Raw genomic sequence first — 13,527 nt, 5'->3', positions numbered from 1 at the left:
ACACACACACATACACAAGGCAGTTCAAAACATATCAGTTCTGAGCAATGCGTGGGATGGAAGATAACTCGCTGGGTTAATGCACCTGCTGCAGCTGTATCTATGCAGCCTGCTGGCTCCACCTTCACAAGCCAGCACGGTGGACTCCGCCTTTCACCTTTCCAAAGTTGATAAACTGAGGAAAATCGGGTAACAATAAGAACTGCTATTTGTACCGTTATGTAACCGCGGCGCCGTGGTATTAAGCGCTATATGCAAAACGCCTTCTTGACATTCCATACGTTGCAGGAGCTGCGGCAGCAAAGGGAATTAACGCAGCACTGTTTTTATTCCCTGTTGGGAAGGGTATATCCAAGAATACGATCTGGCAGGGACCCAAGACGACAGGGAGGCCGAATAAAACGTGAATTAGTAATAATTGGGGAATGGAGCGGCTTTCCGGGGCGCTGGCGCTTTAAAGGGCCGCTGCTGCATGTCGTCACTGTGTGATGCGGGGTCTGCGGGTGGGAGGGCAGTGGGAGTGAGTGAGTAAGGTGGTGGGGGGGCGCCGACGCGAAAGCGACTCGATCCTTGTCGGTTCCGCGGAAAAAAAGGGGGAGACGGCGAGCGCACCTCTGTTGTGGGGGACCCGGAGAGATGGACCGGTGATGGAGGGTCGCAGAGGGCCGCAGTGCCCCCCCCCGCTCGCCGATAGCAGCCCCCACCTCGCCAGATGCCTGGCCCCCGAGCCCCAGCCGGCGAGCAATGACGGCTCAGCCTCGCCTCCTCCGGCGCCCTCTTTTCCACATTCCCAAGTCGCTCCCGCAAGAGCCCTGATTTTTTCCCCCTTCTTTTCCCACCTGTTTGAGAGGATCGTGGGATCTCGTCGTCTGATTGGCCCCGGCGGAGGAGGAAGATTTTTTTGGGTTTCATTTTATTTTTTTATTTTTTTTGCGGTAGCGACTCTCTGGTTATGGTGACGCTGAAGAATATATATCTCTATAATTCCCACGCCCGGCAGTCGGATTGTGCGTGGTTGTATGTCCCCCATGTCGCGGTGGTGTCGGCGACAGAGATGAGGGGCTCGGGGGGAGCCCGTCCCCGGTGAAGGCTCGCCGTGCGCCAGGAATGCCGGATTGGTTCGGGGCTGGTTGGATGTCTGTCTGTCCGCCTTCGCTGCGCCCACCCCGGTCCAGCGGCCTGAGATGTCGCCGTGAGAGAGGAGCGTCGAAGCATCTGCCGGCAGCAGCACCCTGCCTCGGACCGGCATCCCTCCTCCCACCCGTCCTTTCTTTTCCATTTTGTTTCTAATCCTCGCCCGGAGCCTGCCGTCGACGGATGCTGAAGAGGTAAATGTCGGAGGCTGGGAGGCTGGGAGGAAGGCGGCGCGCGCCGGGGCTGGGTACCAGGCTGGGAGCAGACCTCGGCTCGGAGGAATGCGCGGATCTCAGCCAGGGACCGTTCCTGGGGGGTGCCATCAGCAGCCTCCTCTGTGCCCCCCCCCCCCCCCCCCCCACACACCACACACACACCTCTTATGCATTTATGTTCAGGGTGCCTTTTAATATGCAGCTAGCGCCTCACCATGCTCCCTTCCCCCATTTCTGTACCTTTCCCTTTCCTTGGTTTGGGGGTCGTTGCTCGACTCTGTTATATTTTCCATTTTGATTTGTTTATATAGCGCTAAGTGTTACCTTCACTTACTTCAGAGCACTGCGGTTACTAAAGTGAGGTGTCTTTAATTCTTTTAAAGAAAGCTATTTGTTGCAGACATTCAGGAACGGCCATGAACTGCAAATACATCGTATGGTTCTTTGCATACCAATCCCAGGTGCAATGCTCACCCACATCACTCACAAACACAGATACACACACACCACTAGCAAACACAAGACACACACTGCTCACAAGCACAGATATATCTGCTGCAGCAGACACCCACAAGCAAATACAGCTACACACCACTCACAAATACATGCAGCCACACACAGCGCTCAAGAGCACACACAGCTGTATCTGACACCCAACCATCACTCCCAGGGACATGCAAGCACACCACTCACAGATACATGTACCACTCACACACCTCTCGCACACACGCATGCTCCAAACGCACACATACAGGCACACTCTATTCATGTGCATCCACAGGCACTAAAGATACCATTCACAAACACATACCATACGTACACACACAAACACATACAAACCCACCACTCACAAACGCAAGACATACACACAGACCACTAAAAACACATAGACACACACTGTAAGAAACATGCACAAATATACAAATCACCTACAGGCACACGTAAATTCATACACCACTAGTGTGCACACACACACGTATCACAGGGACATGCAGAAACACACCAACCACAAGGCTGCATCACCCTCCATTTCACCACACACAGAGGGTGCAGATACAGGCATCACCTATAGACATGTCGACACACTCTACACTAGCAGATTTAAACCACATAGACTCACAAACCTCTCACAAGCCTATTTCCGCACGCATCACTTACAAACGCATACAAATCAAGCACAGGCGCACACTACTCCGACAATTCTACATACACATCACTCACAGGCATGTACAGGCTCACACATAATGGCAGTGTGTGTGGGGTTGCACACACATTCGACCCATAACCACATACATTAAACACACACAACATACTAGTAAAAATAGACACAATTAGCATTCACAAGCACATACAGATATAAATATATTTCACACACTCACCGATAAAACATTGACCCAATTACATACAGACATGTGGGCCAAAGTCACAAGCAGATATAGGCGCATGCACCACTCACAGGGCTTTACAGGCACACCCACACCATTCACAAATGTAAACACAGTAGACTCCAAAACACAAGCATGTGTACACACAACTCTTGCAAATACATGCAGGTGCACACCGCACACATATATATACAGGCACACGCTGCACCGTAGCAAACACACAGATACAAACATAAGGCCAAAGATCACCTATGGATCCATGCAACATGAATTCAGACACGCACACACCCACACACACACACTTAACAGGCAGATAGAGACACACAAATCACTAATAATCATCCAGAAATATGCAATTCAAAAGCACACACAGGCCGACACCAACTACTAAAAAGCACATGCGGAGACACACACCACTCACGAGCACTTACAATCCACATAACTCACAAGCACTTAAAGGTACACCCCCCATTCCAAAACACTCAAAGACACTCAACAATCAAAGCAAATAGATATTGAAATATACCCCCACTCGCACCACATAGAAACACATGTATACCACGCACATGCTTGTCAGTCACAAGTACATGCAAGAATCATAATCACATACACCAGCATCATCACAGTCACACAGCACTCAAACGCACATACTTGCATATACACATTGACAAGCATATACAGTCGTATATGTACTATTCTCCATCACACACAGTCACACTCGCTATACCAGAGCAGGCAGACACAAAAAGACATTAGTACAACTACAGGCAGACATACCACACACACACGTGCATTTACAACTACCACTCATGCGCACTTGGAGGAATACACACACACAAATACATGCACTATTTAAAATGACATCTTAATGCACCTATCACACACATCCACAAATATACACCACTCAGAAAAACATAGGCCAACCCCAAAATAAACAGAGACAAACACTGTTCACACATGCACACACCATTTACACAAACATATCAATGCACTGATGACCACAAGCACATATAGATACACAACCCATCCACATGCAAATAAAAAAGCAGATGTTGTGCACCACGCAAGTGCCAATTAGCACTAATAATGGCATTATAGATACAATGCGGTCACTAGCGCCTACAGACATAAATGGTACACACAAGACACTACTCAGAAGCACACACAGACACATGCACACCATTCACAAGCAGGTACAGTAACAGGCACCGTTTGCAAGCTCCCTCAGATACACAATGCACTGACAGTCATGTACACACAGTGCACACACAGACATACAAACACACAGTCAGCAGTTACAAGCACATATCAAACTCCACATCCGGGAACCTTTGAAGACACCAGCAACAAACAGATTCAGACACACGCCTCACTCAGTCACAAGTACATACGAGCACATACACTGTTCATAATCACATGCAGGCACACTGTCCACTGACAATAACATACACAGACACCATTGCTGGCCACACAATTCTTATGTGCAGAGAGAGATACAAATATACCTCTTTTTACTCACACAGGTCTCTCTCAAACAGGTCACTCTCACATAAGGGTCTCTCTCACACAAGGGTCTCTCGCGCACACAATGGTCTCTCTCACACAAGGGTCTCTCTCTCACACAAGGGTCTCTCCCTTCACACAAGGGTCTCTCCCTTCACACAAGGGTCTCTCCCTTCACACGATGTTCTCTCTCACACAAGGGTCTCTCCCTTCACACCAGGGTCTCTCCCTTCACACGATGTACTCTCTCACACAAGGGTCTATCTTACACAAGAGTCTCTCCCTTGACTCAAGGTTCTCTCTCACACAAGGGTCTCTCCCTTCACACAAGGGTCTCTCCCTTCACACAAGGGTCTCTCCCTTCACACGATGTTCTCTCTCACACTAGGGTCTCTCTCACACAAGAGTCTCTCCCTTGACTCAAGGGTCTCTCTCACACAAGAGTCTCTCCCATGACTCACGGGTCTCTCTCACACAAGGGTCTCTCCCTTCACACAAGGGTCTCTCTCACACAAAGTACTCCAGTCATAGTTGTAAGCAGCCAAGAAGACGGTTGTCTGTACAACACGCTCATGCAGACAGGCAGGCCAGATCTTGGATTTACATGCACGCGTGTGCACACAATATGCACACGCATACACAAAATGCACAAAAATAATATGCACATATAGATACACTTGCATGCACACACACACATGCACACATACTCTCCTCTCACAGTAGCAGGCTACTCACTGACAAACACAGACAATACACCCCATCTATATAGAAAAAAACAACTATCACTTACACATATGGTTGTTTACACACACACATACACACACACACACACACACAGGTATTTTGCAGTCACATATGCTGCTGAGTATACCAGCAGACATGTCACTAGTTTACAGCTGTAAGCTTTTCAGTTCTATATGCATATGCAAGTGCAATCCACGTGTACACAAGCACCACCCATTTAAACACACAGGCGAAGTGTTTCTTCTCATTCAAGTGTCACTCACATGAGCTGCACTCACGTTAACACTCACACACAGGTTCATTGTACACACAGGCATATGAGTCCCTCACCTATATGCAAATCATACTCACATATACACAGGCACAATTGTCACTTGTAGACACAGGTACAAATGTACCTCACCTATAAACACAGGCACAAGTTGCCCACTTTTAAACAAGGACTACACACTCACGCTAAGAGGCATACCTACCACTCCGATAAAGACACAGGTGCCACTCGCTTATATTCACAGACACAAGTGCAGCTCTCTTACACATAGAGACAAGTGCCACCAATTTAAAAACACTGACAAAAGTTCCATTCACTTATACACACAGATGTGAGTGCAACTCGCTTGTCCAAACAGACATAAGTGCCAGGCAATTAAAATCAGACAACAGTGATGCTCACTTATGCACCAGTGTCATACACTTGTAAACAGATATATATATATATATATATATATATATATATATATATATATATATATATATATATATATATATATATGTACACACATACATATATATGTGTGTGTGTGTGTGTAAAAGTGAGTGACACCTGTGTCTGTGTGAATTATATATATATATATATATATATATATATATATATATATATATATATATATATATATATATATATATATATATATATATATATATACTGATACACAAGTGACAGAAATTCACACAGACACAAGTGTCACTCACATTTACACATATGTGGGACAAACTTATGTAAACACTCACACACACCACCTACATACACCCTGGGACAAACATGCCACCTACACAGACACAAAGGCCATTGTCTATACGAGCAGACATAAATATTGTTCACTAAAACCCAGACATGAGTGTCATTGACTTATACAGAGACATGTACCACTACATTTTACACACACACAGCCATTGACCAATACATAAGCACCGGATACAACTCTCATTTACGGCTCACTTGTACATAGTGCCAGTTACTTTCTTACAGAAAAACATGTTACTCACTTAGACATAGACACCTACAGACTGACACAAACGTCACTCAACGTGTACACGTAGGCAAAAGTACCACTCACCTATAGTCATGTGTTGCTCACTTAAACACACAGAAACAAGTTTAATTTACGTATGCAGAGGTATAGGTGTATAGGTGTCAGTAAATATTTATATATATATATATGTATGTATATATATGTATGTATATATATATATTTATGTATGTATATATATGTATGTATGTATGTATGTATATATATAATGGTTGCCACTGTGTAGTTATAGTAGAGACCCAGTTACCATAAGAAATAATTTTTCACTTTTGCTAATAATTTTGAAATCTTTACAACATTTTCCAGGAAAAAAGTTCATCTGCCTCAGCTCCTTCGAGGAAAGTTTAAGGGTGAGCCATCAGGTGAAGGGGGGGGGGCAAGACTAAGGGGGGTCTCCAAATGCAATTTCCCAATATCATTTCCACAGGGATTCTTTTAACAGTGCTACAGCCAAAGCAGCTGAACAGATTTACATAAAATGTATCAAAAATCAAGATCTTTACCCAGAAAGTGAGCTTTTTTTATGTGGTCTAAATTCATTCAGTAGTTTTTGAGAAATTAAGGTTTAAAATGTATAGATGTTTGGACGATTGGGTCCACAGGAGTCCTATGGAAGTCATGGAGACACACAACTTCACACAACTTCAAATAATCTGATTGACCAAGGGGACTTTTTTTCCCATCAGCCTCTTTGTACAGCGGGAGCGAGAAGCTACCAAAAGGCTTCCAGGAATTCGCTCTGATTGGCTGGCCACAACATAAAGAAAAATGTGGCGGCCATCACTATAGAACACGTGGACTCTGGCCCAGTGTCCTGAAAATTATACTTAAAAATATAAGGAGGCAGGGTAGGAGTACCCTGACTCCCATGGCCAAATTAAAAACAAAAAAATTGTTTGCCGCGTCCCTAGGGGACTTTCAAGGAAGCCCACACAACCCCCCTTACTCCAAAGAGAGTTCCGCATGATTGAAAAACGATTTATAAAAAAGTAAGCAGGGTGGATGTACCTTGAGGTGGTTCCGGCCTTGCGGCCAAACCCCATACTGGGCATGGTGGGGGGGGGGGTTGGGTGCCTGTGGGGAAAGGGGGCAGGGCATGGTCGTAGGCTGGTCCTATTGCCTCCCCATGTCACACACGGGAAAAGCCTGTGTGCGCCGGGTTTGCCCAACGCAGGGAGTCAGGCGCCCACGGGTGTGAGAAAGGGAATAATGATAGCATATTCCTTGCTTTAAAAAAAAACTTACAAATTCATTACAAAACATAGGTTAAAGAGATGTTATAGTTATGCATGGTAAAAATATCTTACTTACTGAAAAGAAACTCAGAAAGTTACCGAAAATAACATAGGCTAAAGTGACATTATTGTTAGGTGAAAATATAAGTTAAAATGTAACATTTTGAACTAAAGAAAAACCACTGAAATTCACAAGTTATAGTTGAATGAAAACAACTATAACTTGTGCACTCTCCATGCACTGTTTATGACCTCACATATGACCTCACATAATATACCACTCATGACATGTTCTATGATTTAATTGATAAAAACACTGATGATATCTAAAATTACATAATTAATGAGATCTACAATTACATAATTAATGACATCACTGTGCAAGGTGACTGTGCAAGTTATACTTCCTTAATTTAAGTTGAACTGGGGAATTTGTGGTTTTTGTAGTTTCAAATGTATTCATTTTCATTTTCACCTAACTATAACGTCACTTTAACTTTTGTTTTCTTCTAGTGGGGAATATATATATATATATATATTCCAATTAACTTGTGTGTGTATATGTGTGTGTATATATATATATATATCGTGGCTACTTTCTTCTCGTCTTCCCCAAAGAAGAGACAGCACTCACGGGAGGAGGATCCAAGGTTTTATTTTAGACCCTAAGAGCACCAGACGCGTTTCGGCTACTGCCTTTGTCACTGACAATACTTGTACATATACAGAGCAACCAGTGCTGCTCACAAATAAAAACAAACTCAAGTGCCACTTACATATACACACGGGTACACAAGTGCCCACTCATTTATACACAGACGCGATTCACCCATTTTTGTATAGACAAAAACGACAGGGGCATGCACACAGACGCAAGAGCCACTGACTGACACATTCAGATTCAAGTGCAAATCATCAAAACAAATGCACCCAAAGACAAGTGCTACTTACACGTACACATACATATATGACATTTGCTTATACAGACAAAGAGGCTGGTGCCACAAGGGACACTCTCGAAGATAGACACACGCGATCCTCGCAAACATGTTACTGGCTTCTATGCGTGTACACAAGCGGCAGTGTCACTCGCTAGTGCAAATCTGCGAATGACTCCCACTTACACACTCGGCCATGAGAGCTCCTTACCTATGCTCAGGTGCAGTGAGCACTCGGATACTAACACTTACACACTCGGCCACGAGGGCTCCTTACTCATGCTCAGGTGCAGTGAGCACTCGGATATTCACACTTACACACTCGGGCACGAGGGCTCCTTACCCATGCTCAGGTGCAGTGAGCACTCGGATACTCACACTTACACACTCGGGCACAAGGGCTTCTTACCTGTGCACAGGTGCAGTGAGCACCCGGATACTCACACTTACACACTCGGCCTCGAGGCCTCCTTACCTATGCTCAGGTGCAGTAAGCACTCGGATACTCACACTTACACACTCGGCCTTGAGGGCTCCTTACCCATACTCAGGTGCAGTGAGCACTCGGATACTCACACTTACACACGCGACCACGAGGGCTCCTTACCCATGCTCAGGTGCCATGAGCACCCGGATACTCACACTTACACACTCGGCCTCGAGGGCTCCTTATCCATGCTCAGGTGCAGTGAGAACCCGGATACTCACACTTACACACTCGGCCTCAAGGGCTCCTTACCCATGCTCAGGTGCAGTGAGCACCCTGATACTCAGACTTACACACTCAGCCACGAGGGCTCCTTACCTATGCTCAGGTGCAGTGAGCACCCGGATACTCACACTTACACACTCAGCCTCGAGGCCTCCTTACCTATGCTCAGGTGCAGTAAGCACTCGGATACTCACACTTACACACTCAGCCACGAGGGCTCCTTACCCATGCTCAGGTGCAGGGAGCACTCGGATACTGACACTTACACCCTCGGCTACGAGGGCTCCTTACCCATGCTCAGGTGCAGTAAGCACTCGGATGCTCACACTTACACACTCGGCCACGAGGGCTCCTTACAGATGCTCAGCTTCAGTGAGCACCCGGATACTCACACTTACACACTTGGCCACGAGGGCTCCTTACTCATGCTCAGGTGCAGTAAACACCCGGATACTCACACTTACACACTCGGCCACAAGGGCTCCTTACCCATGCTCAGGTGCAGTGAGCACTCGGATACTCACACTTACACACTCGGCCACAAGGGCTCCTTACTCATGCTCAGGTGCAGGGAGCACTCGGATACTGACACTTACACCCTCGGCTACGAGGGCTCCTTACCCATGCTCAGGTGCAGTGAGCACCCGGATACTCACACTTACACACTCGGCCTCGAGGGCTCCTTACCCATGCTCAGGTGAAGTGAGCACCCTGATACTCAGACTTACACACTCAGCCACGAGGGCTCCTTACCTATGCTCAGGTGCAGTGAGCACCCGGATACTCACACTTACACACTCGGCCACGAGGGCTCCTTACCCATGCTCAGGTGCAGTGAGCACTCGGATACTCACACTTACACACTCGGCCACGAGGGCTCCTTACCCATGCTCAGGTGCAGGGAGCACTCGGATACTGACACTTACACCCTCCGCTACGAGGGTTCCTTACCCATGCTCAGGTGCAGTAAGCACCCGGATACTCACACTTACACACTCGGCCACGAGGGCTCCTTACCCATGCTCAGGTGCAGTGAGCACTCGGATGCTCACACTTACACACTCGGCCTCAAGGGCTCCTTACCCATACTCAGGTGCAGTAAGCACTCGGATACTCACACTTACACACTCGGCCACGAGGGCTCCTTACCTATGCTCAGGTGCAGTGAGCAGTCGGATACTCACACTTACACACTCGGCCACAAGGGCTCCTTACCTGTGCTCAGGTGCAGTGAGCCCCCGGATACTCCCACTTACACACTCGGCTACGAGGGCTCCTTACCCATGCTCAGGTGCAGTGAGCAGTCAGATACTCACACTTACACACTCGGCCACAAGGGCTCCTTACCCATGCTCAGGTGCAGTGAGCAGTCGGATACTCAGACTTACACACTCGGCCTCGAGGGCTCCTTACCTATGCTCAGGTGCAGTGAGCACCCTGATACTCACACTTACACACCCGGCCTCAAGGGCTCCTTACCCATACTCAGGTGCAGTAAGCACTCGGATACTCACATTTACACACTCGCCACGAGGGCTCCTTACCCATGCTCAGGTGCAGTGAGCAGTCGGATACTCACACTTACACACTCGGCCACGAGGGCTCCTTACCCATGCTCAGGTGCATGGAGCACTCGGATACTGACACTTACACCCTCGGCTACGAGGTCTCCTTACCCATGCTCAGGTGCAGTGAGCACTCGGATACTCACACTTACACACTCGGCCATGAGGGCTCCTTACCTATGCTCAGCTGCAGTGAGCACCCGGATACTCACACTTACACACTCGGCCACGAGGTCTCCTTACTCATGCTCAGGTGCAGTGAGCATCCGGATACTCACACTTACACACTCGGCCACGGGGGCTCCTTACCCATGCTCAGGTGCAGTGAGCACTCGGATACTCACACTTACACACGCGACCACGGGGGCTCCTCACCCATGCTCAGGTGCAGTGAGCACTCGGATACTCACACTCGGCCACACGGGCTCCTTACCTGTGCTCAGCTGCAGTGAGCACCCGGATACTCACACTTACACACTCGGCCACGAGGGTTCCTTACTCATGCTCAGGTGCAGTGAGCACCCGGATACTCACTTACACACTCGGCCACGAGGGCTCCTTACCCATGCTCAGGTGCAGTGAGCACTCGGATACTCACACTTACACACACGGCCACGAGGGCTCCTTACCCATGCTCAGGTGCAGTGAGCACTCGGATACTCCCACTTACACACTCGGCCACGAGGGCTCCTTACCTATGCTCAGGTGCAGTGAGCACCCGGATACTCACTTACACACTCGGCCACGAGGGTTCCTTACTCATGCTCAGGTGCAGTGAGCACCCGGATACTCACTTACACACTCGGCCACGAGGGCTCCTTACCTGTGCTCAGCTGCAGTGAGCACCCGGATACTCACACTTACACACTCGGCCACGAGGGTTCCTTACTCATGTTCAGGTGCAGTGAGCACCCGGATACTCACTTACACACTCGGCCACGAGGGCTCCTTACCCATGCTCAGGTGCAGTGAGCACTCGGATACTCACACTTACACACATGGCCACGAGGGCTCCTTACCCATGCTCAGGTGCAGTGAGCACTCGGATACTCACACTTACACACTCGGCCACGAGGGCTCCTTACCTATGCTCAGGTGCAGTGAGCACCCGGATACTCACTTACACACTCGGCCACAAGGGCTCCTTACCTATGCTCAGGTGCAGTGAGCACTCGGATACTCACTTACACACTCGGCCACGAGGGCTCCTTACCCATGCTCAGGTGCAGTGAGCACTCGGATACTCACACTCACACACACGGCCACGAGGGCTCCTTACCCATGCTCAGGTGCAGTGAGCACTTGAATACTCACACTTACACACTCGGCCACGAGGGCTCCTTACCCATGCTCAGGGGCAGTGAGCACTTGAATACTCACACTTACACACTCGGCCACGAGGGCTCCTTACCTATGCTCAGGTGCTGGGAGCACCCGGATACTCCCACTTACACACTCGGCAACGAGGGCTCCTTACCTATGCTCAGGTGCTGGGAGCACCAGGATACTCCCACTTACACACTCGGCCACAAGGGCTCCTTACCTGTGCTCAGGTGCAGGGAGCACTCGGATACTGACACTTACACACACGGCCACGAGGGCTCCTTACCCATGCTCAGGTGCAGTAAGCACTTGGATACTCACACTTACACACTCGGCCACGAGGGCTCCTTACCTATGCTCAGGTGCAGTGAGCACTCGGATACTCACACTTACACACTCGGCCACGAGGGCTCCTTACCTATGCTCAGGTGCTGGGAGCACCCGGATACTCCCACTTACACACTCGGCCACAAGGGCTCCTTACCTGTGCTCAGGTGCAGTGAGCCCCCGGATACTCCCACTTACACACTCGGCCACAAGGGCTCCTTACCTGTGCTCAGGTGCAGTAAGCACTTGGATACTCACACTTACACACTCGTCCACGAGGGCTCCTTACCTATGCTCAGGTGCTGGGAGCACCCGGATACTCCCACTTACACACTCGGCAACGAGGGCTCCTTACCTATGCTCAGGTGCAGTAAGCACTTGGATACTCACACTTACACACTCATCCACGAGGGCTCCTTACCTATGCTCAGGTGCTGGGAGCACTCGGATACTCACACTTACACACTCGCCACAAGGGCTCCTTACCTATGCTCAGGTGCTGTGAGCACTCGGATACTCACACTTACACACTCGGCCACGAGGGCTCCTTACCTATGCTCAGGTGCAGTGAGCACCCGGATACTCCCACTTACACACTCGGCCACAAGGGCTCCTTACCTGTGCTCAGGTGCAGTGAGCCCCCGGATACTCCCACTTACACACTCGGCCACAAGGGCTCCTTACCTGTGCTCAGGTGCAGTGAGCCCCCGGATACTCCCACTTACACACTCGGCCACAAGGGCTCCTTACCTGTGCTCAGCTGCAGTGAGCACCCGGATTCTCACACTTACACACTCGGCCACAAGGGCTCCTTACCTGTGCTCAGGTGCAGTAAGCACTTGGATACTCACACTTACACACTCGGCCGCAAGGGCTCCTTACCCATGCTCAGGTGCAGTAAGCACTTGGATACTCACACTTACACACTCGTCCACGAGGGCTCCTTACCTATGCTCAGGTGCAGGGAGCACCCGGATACTCACACTTACACACTCAGCCACGAGGGCTCCTTACCTATGCTCAGGTGCAGTGAGCACTCGGATACTCACACTTACACACTCGGCCACGAGGGCTCCTTACCCATGCTCAGGTGCAGTAAGCACTTGGATACTCACACTTACACGCTCGTCCACGAG

At 48.9% G+C, this 13,527-nt stretch overlaps 1 protein-coding gene across 1 annotated transcript in view; it reads left to right on the top strand.

Annotated features, from left to right (window-relative positions):
* Positions 1-557: 557 nt before the first annotated feature.
* Positions 558-13,527, top strand: part of NLGN2 (neuroligin 2) — a 441,061-nt gene continuing 428,091 nt past the window's right edge. Inside the window, exon 1 of the mRNA XM_086946145.1 lies at positions 558-1,328. The gene's annotated coding sequence lies outside the window, so the exon portion shown is untranslated. The remainder of the gene's footprint in view (positions 1,329-13,527) is intronic.

Source organism: Lissotriton vulgaris, chromosome 12, assembly GCF_964263255.1.
Source record: "Lissotriton vulgaris chromosome 12, aLisVul1.2, whole genome shotgun sequence".
NCBI lineage: Eukaryota > Metazoa > Chordata > Amphibia > Caudata > Salamandridae > Lissotriton > Lissotriton vulgaris.
The sequence above is the reverse complement of the archived record's forward strand: the minus strand, read 5'-3'. Positions and strand labels throughout refer to the sequence as shown.